We start from the raw sequence: 11,503 nt of genomic DNA on the forward strand, positions 1-11,503 counted from the left end.
GGGTATTTGAGAAAAGGAAAGATGGTGGATCTGGGTATGGTGGGATCCACTGCTGCAGCCGCTCTTTCATTCTTCGGGCTGCTGGCAGCATGAGTGAAGTAAACATGCTGCCTTACGCGACTGGAAGCTTTTCCTCTGCTACTGCTTGCTGGTCCCGCTTGGGTACAAAGTAGTAGCAGAGGGAAAGCTTCACTCATGCTGCCGGTAGCCCAAAGAGCGCATGTGTACTGCCTTATCAGATCCCTTGGAGGAGAGGAACGTGGGGAGGGAGGGGGTGGTGAGGGGGGAGTGGTCATTAGAGAAATGCTGGACTGTGGGGATGAAGAAGGAAAAAAAGGAAAAATGCCACACCTCCAGGGGAGGGAAGGGAAATGGAAGGTGAGGACAGAGATGGACTATGGATACTGAGCACAGAGAAAAAAGAAAACATTAAATGGGCAGGAGACTCTGGCAAGCGAGTTAACAGAAGACAAACAGAAACTAGAGCCTGGGACCAGCATGATTTGAATAATGACTCGAAAATAAAAGGTAGAAAAAATAATTTTATTTTCTGTTTTATGATTATAATATGTCAGATTTGAAATGTGTATCCTGCCAGAGCTGGTGTTAGACAGCGAACGTGAGTTCGGACCTAACAAAGAGAGGAAGTGTCTTTTTTGTTAATTTTGTTTACACCACAGCATCAGAATGGGTAGGAGAGAGCAAATGGGGTGCATGAAGAAGCTACAAAATAAACCTGCCAGGACATTTGAAAAAAAATAAAAATAAAAAAACAACTCCCAATTGGGCAGGAAATTCGATTCAAATAATCGATTCAATAGACTGAACTAAATCAAATTGAGCAGCACTAGTCCCGGACAGTGCCCTGAGGCTTTTCCCCCGGCTCAATTTACTTTACAGTATAGGAGCTATTGATTGGACTATTTATCATATTTTCTGCCCAATATTGTGTGGAATATTAATTAAGGTTTGGGGGTCAAGTCACTTAACCTTTCATTGCCCCAGATACAAAATAAGTACATGTATATAGGTAAATTGCTTTATTATAACCACAAAAAAGGTGTTATAGCAAGTCCCATTTCATTTCCCTTATTCTATTCCCAAACCAATATGCAACAGTGATAGAAGCTATAGAGACCCCAGTGCAGACTTCCATACCTTCTTTTACCAATGCTTAGTGTAGATATTTTCTCTTCCCACAGCAGTCTTTAGAATATACTCTACACCTATAAATGAGAGCAGGGTGGGGGGTGGGAATCCCTTTGCTATCATACCATGGTGTTGACCATCTGAAAACCAGAAGAACTGGTTCAAGCTGTCTGACAAGCATAAGCCTTAGATATGATTACAGCTCTCCCTCCGGATTTGAGGTTTCCCTACTCGCGAATTCGATTATTCACAATTATTTTTTCTTCTTTTTGCAGGCTGCCCGAACCTCCCTGGACCTTACCAGGTGGTCTAGCGGTGACGCGGGGCAGGAGCGATCATCCTATGCTCCTGCTCCGGGAAGAGCCGTCATCAAAATGGCTGCCGTGAGTTCCCGTTGTAGTCTTGAGACTACAACAGAACTCATGGCAGCAATTTTGATGACAGCTTTGCCTGGGGCAGGAGCATAGGAAGATCGCTTTTGCTCCGCGTCACCACTATACCATCAGGTAAGGTCCAGGGACGCAGGAGGGAGTTGGGGGTGGGTCAGAGCCAGCTCCAAAATTTATTCGCGGGCTGGCTCTGCACCTAACTCCCGCGAATAAGGAGGGAGAGCTGTATCTATCCAGAAAACTACCTTTGTTTTTACACCTCCTAGACCAGAGCTGTCCCTCAGTGTATAATACTACATCTTTTACAAAGATTTTTCAAATTAAAAGTTTTTTACTTCTCTATTTAGATCCACATTAAAGTTGCTTGCTGTCTAACCCACCAGTGCAAACTAATGAAGGAATGAAAGGTTTTCCCTTTCACCCAGCCCAGGTTTATCTGCAGCAGTATTTATAAGTTGCATAGCATTTCTGTAGTACTATACTGAAGAGCACACTACACTCATAATGTAAAAACATGATTTATTAAAAAGTTACAAAATTCTAAACCATAAGAAAAAATATTTATGGTGGTGGCCCAATCAATGTTGAAAAAAAAATTGAAATTTGATAAACAAGGTAAAATGATTTACCCGTTTCTCTTCATGAGTTAAAGAATCTTAACCGTTTTGTCTGTGACTGAGTTGTGCTAATATTTTTGTGCTGGCTGGTTATTCGATGTAAAGTATTCATGTAGTGAAACAGCAATGTATATTACTTCTGTAAAGTTATTTATCCCTACAAATCTACAGCTTTATTTATTCTCTAATTTATTTGTCTGCAACAACAGCTCAAACAAAGCACTGATCCAATTAAAATAACATTTCTCATGAGTTTTTAATTTTCTGTTCCATTTTGCTTATTTATCCTGAATTGATTGGCATCTAAACTTACTTTGGTCTCTGTACCGTACATTTTATTATACATCACTGATACAGAATGGCCCCAAGTGGAAGTAGTGTTGTCAAACTAAGTTAAGCACATGAAGATACATCTACTGTAGAAGACAAGGGAAGAAACTTAGACTTAGTTCAAGGCAAGTGATACTAAAATACATAGGCATTTCTCTAAAGGGCTAATAATCTAAGGGCTCCTTTTACAAAGCAGCAGTAAAGGTTTCTACTAGGACAGTGGTCTCAAACTTGCCGCCCAGGGCCAACATGCAGGTACTATTTTGAGGAATTTTTATCATAATCACAAAAGTAAAATAAAAGTTTCTTGATCAAATGTCTCTTTAGCTATAAATTACAATATTATTATTAAGACTTAGCCAAAAGGAAAGATTTATAAACTATAAAGAGTTTTACCTCATGCAAAACTGTCATTTCTTTAATAAGACATTAAGTAATGCTTGAGTACCCGAATAAATTAATGTAAACCGTTCTGAGCTCCCATGGGAGAACGGTATAGAAAATTGAATAAATAAATAAACTATTTTTTCTGAGGCCTTCCAAGTACCTACAAATCCAAAATGTGGCCCTGCAAAGGGTTTGATTTTGAGACCACTGTACTAGGAGGTGCCCAATTCAAATTGATTCACCGATTCACTTCGGGTGAATCGATTAAAATCTATTCGTTTCCAGAAAAAAATGGACTCACCGATTCATGAGTGGTGACACCAGCCCCCTTGTCACTGATCTATTTTGCAGAGACCGTTCGGGAGTTCCCTCTGCCAGAGTCCTTTCTTCTAATGTAACTTCCTGTTTCGCGAAACAGGAAGTTACATCAGAAGAAAGGACTTCGGCAAAGGGAACACCTGAGCAGGCTTGTGTGCTCAGATGAGCAGCAAGGTGAGCCCATATCTCCCTGGCTTTTCTTATTCTAAATTGAGTTTTGACTTATTTTCTACTGGTTGGCTCTCTCAGCGCACTCCTTCCTGAGTGACAGTAGCGAATATGATTCACAGAGCTACCCTGCCTTTAGCCTGGGTATCTTCTCACCATTGCGGCGGCCGCCGCTGAAACAGAAAGTTGTCACTAAGGGCGGGCTGCAGTGGAAAGAAGACGCCAGGAGCACAGAGACAGGAGAACTGGCAGGAGCACAGAGACAGGAGCAGTGGCAGGAGAACTCTGTGGATCGTTAAGTTCGCTACCACCACCGGCAACAAATTTTACAACAAAATAAAGGGGGAGGAAAAGAGATGGACTTAGGGGAAATGGTCTTGGGGGAGATGATGAAGGGAGATGGACTTGGAGGGGGAGATGACGGAGAGGGGAAATGGACTTGGAGGGGGAGATGACAGAGAGGGGAGATGGTCTTGGAGGGGGAGATGATGGAGAGGGAAGATGGAGGGGAGATGATGGAGAGGGGAAATGGACTTGGAGGGGGGAGATGTGATTTTTCCCTATCTGCGGGCCAGCTTTGCCTAACCCCCGAAAATACAGAGGGAGAGCTGTACTGGAAGTTTTTGAAGAAGCAAGTATGACTGCATCTGGTGAGCAATATGTTTCTGTGTCTGTTGTTCGTACAATGGTTGAACACCTGAAAAATTCCATTGGTGAGTTTGGCAATGAATCTAGAGAATCAGATAAGAGAGCTGATGATGGAGAAGAGTTAGAGGGCTGATGATAGCGATAGTGATGATAGCGAGTCAAGAAATATTAAGATCATCAGTTCCTTCATTGAAGAACTGAAGAGCTTATTGCTTAGATTTCAAGACATTTTGTTTAATAACTCTTACAGTTTAAGCAGCTTTCTGGACTCACAATTCAAGTCTACCTATGGTGAGGTAACAGATATAACTGCTTTTGTTATACAAGAGATCCTGAAGATGCAAACACTGAGCCTCCCACCAGCAACACTAACTGCATCAGAAAGCACTCCTGTGGTATCTGATCAATTTCACATGTAGGATACAGATTTACCTCATCGGTGACACAAGCGCAGTTTTTGGGAAACAGTTAAAGATACCAATGTGGCTGCCATTAAAGCTAGACTTCCATCAATGTCAGACAATGATGGTGAAATTAGCCTCAGATGCAGCTCAGAGCTTGCTTGCTATAAATGTGAAGAACCCTTGGAAACTGGTGGTGATGTATTTACATACTGGCACGAGACACAAGAGAAGTTACCTTTATTAAGCTGGCTTGCTCAGAAGTTTCTATATTCACCAGCAACTTCTATTCCTTCAGAAAGAATATTCTCTGCAGCAGGTGAAATAATTGCTGCTCGGCGGAGTTGTCTGAAGCCAGCCAAAGCTGACAAACTAATATTTCGAAATAAAAACTGGAAAATGTAATTCATTATGTTTCTAAATAATTTTAAAGCTATGTTATAGATTGATGCTCCTATTTTTGACATGATATTGCCTTGGTTAAATAAAATGTTTAAACTTAAAAAACTGTGTCACTGAAAGCGAATCAAATCGAAAAATCGGTTCAACAGGGCGAATCAAATCGAAATATTTTTCCCTGAAATCAGGCAGCACTAGTTTCTACTGCAGGCTAGTGAGATAGAATTTCCATGAGCACCAGAGCATTTAAAATCATTGGAGCATTTACCTCACTGGCCCGTGGTAGAAACCTTTACTGCAGGATTCGAAAAGCCAGTGTAAAGTTTGTACCCGAGGCATTAGAGGGTTAACATATTTGCCAAGATCAAGGAGCATCATTGAAAAGAGGACTATTTTAAGCAAAACAGAACAAGAAACTTCCAGCCTTTAATAATTCCTGAACAGAGAAATTTGAAGAGCATGCCCATGCAACATAGCTTCTGCACCACAAACTAACTCCACCATTTGTTACATGTATATTACAGTATGTATATTCTGTCAGTAAATAACTAGCTTGGTAACTACTACAAAACAATTACTTTTTTTCTTTTTCATTATGGCCAGATCTGCAGTATGCCACATAGAAAGTATGTATATTAAACTGTTGTCTTTATCACAGCATCTAAAAAAAAGAGCAAGCAAACAACATGCAATTATTTAATTGGCCACCAGACGTCACTGCAGGTCTTTCAATGACCAATTTGCATATAAGATAAGGTGGAAGCAAGAAATCCTTCAGCAATGGAGAAGGAATAAAAGGGGTAGTACAAACCAAAGATACAGCCCAACATATAAAGAATATCATCTAATCTACAAGAAAGGTACAGCATGAATACTACTGGTAAGATGACAATGCAGCTGAAGGTACCTAGACCATAGGTTAATCTAGAGCACTCTGTATGCTAATTATAACTGGCACAGAAACTTTAAGCATGACAAAATGAACCACTAGACACCATGTCCACAGCTAAGATCTTAGCATCAGACATGTTAAGACAAACCTTAATATCTGGAAAAGCTAAGAGATGCTGGTGAAGCAGTCAGGAAAGCAAAGATGCAAATGGAAGAAAAAAAATAGCTAGTAAAGTAACATGGAGGACAAAACATTTTTATATAGTGTTCCATACAACGCTTAGATATGCGGTTGTAATATATAATTGTATAAAAAGTCCTAATAAACTTTTTAGATATAGTGAGAGAAAGAAGTGCAATTATGGCATCGATAGGCTTAAGGAGTAAGAAGATCAATCTGTAGAAGCTAATAAGGAAAGAGTGAAATTGCTTAACAAATATGTCTGTTCTGTGTTCATAGATGAAAAGCCAGGAGAAGGAATCCAAATACTAGAAATGGATGAATGGTAGGCCTTGACCAATTTTCAGAAGACTGTATTCATGAGGAGCTAGCTAAAATTAAAGGACAAACAAAGCAATGGAGATAGATAAGATATATACATGGGTACCGAAGGAACTCAGGGAAGTTCTGGTAGCTCTACTATCTGCCCTTTTCAATGCTTATTTAGAGTCTGGAGTGTTCCCAGAGGGCTGGAGAAGGGTGGATGTGGTACTTCTCTAGAAAAGTAAGGAGGAGATTGGGAACTACAGATCAGTTAATCTGAGCTCATTGATGAGTAAATTAATGGAAATGGTTTAAGAAGTAAGGTTTCTGGAATCCAATGGATGGCAGCATGGTTTCACTAGAGGTAGGGTCTTGTCAAAGCTCATTAATTTATTTCATTGGCTGACCAGATAGATGGTTCATGGGGGAGCATAGATAACTAAAACTGAGTGCTCTTGGGTTAAAAATTAAATAAGTGGAAAGTGACAAAGGGTAGTGGAAAATGGAGCTCATTCTGTGGAAAGGGACATTACCTATGGTGTGTTTTTATAAGTGATACTGCAGAAGAGTTGTCTGGCAATAAAGTAGACATGGTGTGGATAACATGGGTCCGTAATATGTCTCCACTCTAATGCCATTTGCAGCTGTTCATGAGTAATTGGAATTTTTATATATATTTTGTGTTGATGTTTTTACATTTGGACATTTATTTTCAATATAATCTCTTTTAACCAATGATTCCTGTGACATTCAGAGACTATCATTCCTCTTTGCTTTGTTTTGGACACACCACTGGGTTTTGTTTGGAACATATGTCCTTTCTTTTTTATTGTTGTGGATAACATGAGAATGGATCTACTGAAGGCTGAATAATAGTCCAAAATTTGGTAGCTAATATTCAATACTAACCCCCCCCCCCCCAAACCACAGTAATGCATTTGGGCTGAAAAACCCAAGGAAAAGGAACAGCATAGGGGATGAACTTATATGCATGAAAGAAGAACAAGACTTGGGGATGATTATATCTGATGATCTTAAAATAGTCAAATATAAAGAAGCGATAGCAAAAACCAGAAGGATGCTTACGTGCATAGGGAGAGGAATGGCCAGCAGGACAAAGGAGATAATAGTGCTTCCATTTAAGTCTCTGGTGAGACCTCATTTAGAATAATGTAAACAATTTTAGAGACCACAACTTCAAAAAGATAAACAAGACAGAGTTGGTTCACAGGACTTCTACCAAAATGGTCAATGGTACGCATCAGAAAGTGTTTTATAAAGACAGCCTTAAAAGATCTCAATATGTATACGTTGTAAAAAAGGCAGGGAGATGATAGAGACATTTAAATACCTCCATGACATATATGCACAGGTGAGTCTCTTTCAACTGAAAGGAAGCACTGGAATGATGAAATGATGAATGGTGAAGATGAAAGGGACAGAGTAATTTAAAGAAATGTTTCTTTACTGAAAAGTGATGGATGCATAGAACAGCCTTTCTGGTAGAAATAATGGATATAAGAACTGCATCTGAATTCAAGAAAACTTGGGGCAAGCACTTATGATCTCTAAGGATTAATATACTGTACAGTATGGATGGGCAGACTTGATAGGCCAGACACATAGAGGGCAATTTTCAAAAGGATGTCCAAGTCCAAAGTCAGAAACATCCAACTAGCTATTTTCGAATGGCAAATCACTAGATGTCCAAATATTACTTTTTTTTTTTTTTTTTTTTTAATCGTCTACTTGGACATCCAGGCCACCAAAATATTTAAATTTATACCCCATTTTTCAATGCAAAACATGTCCAAGTTGGAAATGTCCAAATGGTCTGCATTTGGACATAGGAGGGGGTCAACCTTGTAATGGAATGGCCACCAAGATATGCAACAGAGCAATGGGACACCTTAGAGCAGGGGTGTCCAATGTCGGTCCTCGAGGGCCGCAATCCAGTCGGGTTTTCAGGATTTCCCCAATGAATATGCATGAGATCTATGTGCATCCACTGCTTTCAATGCATATTCATTGGGGAAATCCTGAAAATCCGACTGGATTGCGGCCCTCGAGGACCAACATTGGACACCCCTGCCTTAGAGGATACTGCTGTGAACTTCACATAAACAGTACCACATGTACATCTTACCACAACCCCCTAATTTAGAAAGCCCTTTCCAAACTCCCCTAATACCTACTATACCCACCTTTCTTAGAGATCAGACTCCACAGGCAACCCATGAGGGGAGGAATGCTGGCCTAGTGTCTAACACTCTGTAAGCCTAATTTGCATATAGTTGCTTGAGGAGAGAACTGTTGACTAAAAGGCTTCTTTGGATCTGTTTAGGACTCTTTTGAGATTCTGATGAATAGTAAGTGGGAAAGAGGCCTAGAAAACTTAAGTCAGGCCAGAAATGCTATACTTCATGGGGATTTGAATCCTCTCACCCTAACTGAAAAGTGCTTCTTGAGGAATAACCTCTGGCTGGTTTCAGTCTCTTAGTTTGAGACTGAACTCTGAGGATTTTCTTAAAGATCAGATTCCACAGGTGACCTTTGAGATTAACTCCCGCCCACCCAAGGCAGAGCTTTTTTTGCACTTCAGCTTACCAGGAACAGGGCATTGCTTTGGTAGGATTTTTCTGCTCTTTCTTTTTTCTTCCAGGTGTAAGTACTTCTGCAACCACAATATGGCTGGGAAACATCATGTCACCATGGCTGGAAAACATCATGTCACCAGGCAGAGGGAGTGGTTCCATGTGCAAGCTGTCTTTAGCTTGAATCCCTCATGAAGGAAGTAAAGGAACAGAGAGTAGACCTACCTGTGGCAAGAAGCATCCGTGAGAATGAGAGGTACATCAATGAAAGCTTTCCAGTAGTGGGGAAGACACTGTGCTGAGGGAAGACAGCTATACTCAGATTATGGAATCTTGCAAGACTGGTACTGTGACTTCTCCCACCCTTGAAGAACCGGTATGCTGCCCTAGAAGAAGAGAAGATGAAAGCATCCTAGGGAGAGGAAGGACTAAAGCTTGAAATCCCCAAAATTGATGGATCCATGACCACTAGGAGGTGTAATAATAATAATAATTTTATTCTTATATACCGCCAAAGCCGTAGCAGTTTGAGGCGGTTTAAGGTAGTGGTGGTTGGCGATTCCCTTTTGAGGGGTACATTAGTGTCCATCTTCAGACCACACATGATCTCCCGGGAGATGTGCTGTCTGTCTGGTGCCAAAATCCAAGATGTTACGGAGAGATTGCAAAGACTCATCAAGCCTAATGACTATTAACCGATGATGCTCATCCACATTGGAGCTAATGATACTGCCAGGTACCCCTCTGAACGTATCAAAAGTGACTTTGTGGCTCTGGGAGAGAAGGTGAAGCAGTCAGGTACGCAGATGATATTCTCGTCCATCCTCCCTGTCAAGGGTAAGGTCCAGGTCAGAGAAGAACGCATCCTGGAGATGAATGCATGGCTATGTGGATGGTGTTGTCGAGAGCATTTTGGCTTCCTGGGGGATGATTTTCCAAGTGTCTTCAGTGGCAGCCTGGTTAATCTACTGAAGAGGGCTTTAACTATAAGTGATGGGGCAGAGCGATCAAAGCCCCTGGGTGAGTATAAGCCTTCAAGTAAGTAATCACTGAATATCTCTACATGGATGGGAAAAGGGAGCAATGTTTGGAAAGCAGTATATACTAATACACAAAGTATGAGAAACAAAATTCTGGATCTAGAAACTGTGATGAAAGAATACGAGTTGGATATAATGGAAATGTGGTTCATGGAGATGTGGTTCATGGAGAACCATGACTGAGAAGTAGTTATACTGGGCTATAATCTGTTCTGGAAAGACAGGTAAGAAGAAAAGGAGTGGGAGCAGCGTTATATGTTAAAGATTATATTAAAGCCACACAATTGCAGGATCTGCAGGGCAAGAAGGAGGCACTGTGAATCAATTTGGAAAGAGGGAATGGTAAATATATTTATATTGGTGTGATATACAGGCCTCCTTCACAGACGGAAGAAGTGGATAGAGATTTAATAGTAGACATTCAGAATATAGCTAAAAAAGGGGAGGTTTTACTAATAGGTGATTTTAACATGCCAGATGTTGATTGGGGTATCCCTATTGCGGGGTCTTCTAGAAGTAGGGAGATCCTGGATTCTCTACTAGGAGAACTGTTCCAGCAGTTGGTAATGGAACCCACGCGGGATGGGGGGTCATACTGGACTTAAGAACACAAGAATAGCCTTACTGGGTCAGACCAATCATCAGGTCCATCAAGCCCAGTGGCCTGTTCTCATGGTGGCCAATCCAGGTCCCTAGTACCTGACCAAAACCTAAGGAGTAGCAACAAATGGGAAAGTATTTCCGATGTTACAGTGGGTGATCATCTGGCATCGAGTGACCACTGCATGGTATGGTTTAATACTGAGACGGGTATAGAAAAGGCTCATTAAAAAGTAAAGGTTCTAGACTTTAAAAAGTGAACTTTGTTCAGATGGGGGATTATGTCAAGGAATTGTTGTCTGGATGGGAACATCTGGAAGGAGTAGAAATGCAGTGGGCAAAACTGAAAGGAGTTATTGTAAGGGCGACAGACCTTTTTGTGATGCAAGTAAGTAAAAGTAAGAGGAAAAGAAAGGGATTGGGACTTGTATACCACCTTTTGTAGTTATATAACCACACTCAAAGCGATTTACATACAAGTACTTCAAGCATTTTCCCTATCTGTCCCGATGAGCTCACAATCTATCTAATGTGGAGGATTAAGTAACTTGCCCAGAGTCACATTTTTTCTGTTCTAATTATGCTCCCTAACATAGTAAATGACAGTAGATAAAAGACCTGAACAGTCCATCCAGTCTTCTCTACAATTACATGCATTTCAAGATTAAATTAAAGTGTCATTTTTCTCTGTTATTTCTGAGGAGAACACTGTGTCTGGCGAAAGCACAGGCGGAAGAACAAATGGCTAAAAATGTAAAAAAGGGAGACAAAAATTTTTCAGTTAAATTAGTGAAAGGAGGAAGTTGAAAAATGGAATTGCTAAACTAAAAGATGCTGGGAACCGATATGTGGAGAGTGATGAGGAAAAAGCAAATGTGCTAAACAAATACTTCTGTTCTGTGTTCACAGAAGAAAATCCTGGAGAAGGACCGAGATTGTCTGGCAAAGTTACATGAAAAAATGGAGTAGATTCTGCGACGTTCACGGAGGAAAGTGTTTATGAGCAGCTTGAAAAACTGAAGATGGACAAAGCGATGGGACCAGACGGGATCCATCCCAGGATACTAAGGGAACTCAGAGAGATTCTG

Source organism: Geotrypetes seraphini, chromosome 4 (genome assembly GCF_902459505.1).
Source record: "Geotrypetes seraphini chromosome 4, aGeoSer1.1, whole genome shotgun sequence".
Classification (NCBI taxonomy): Eukaryota; Metazoa; Chordata; class Amphibia; order Gymnophiona; family Dermophiidae; genus Geotrypetes; species Geotrypetes seraphini.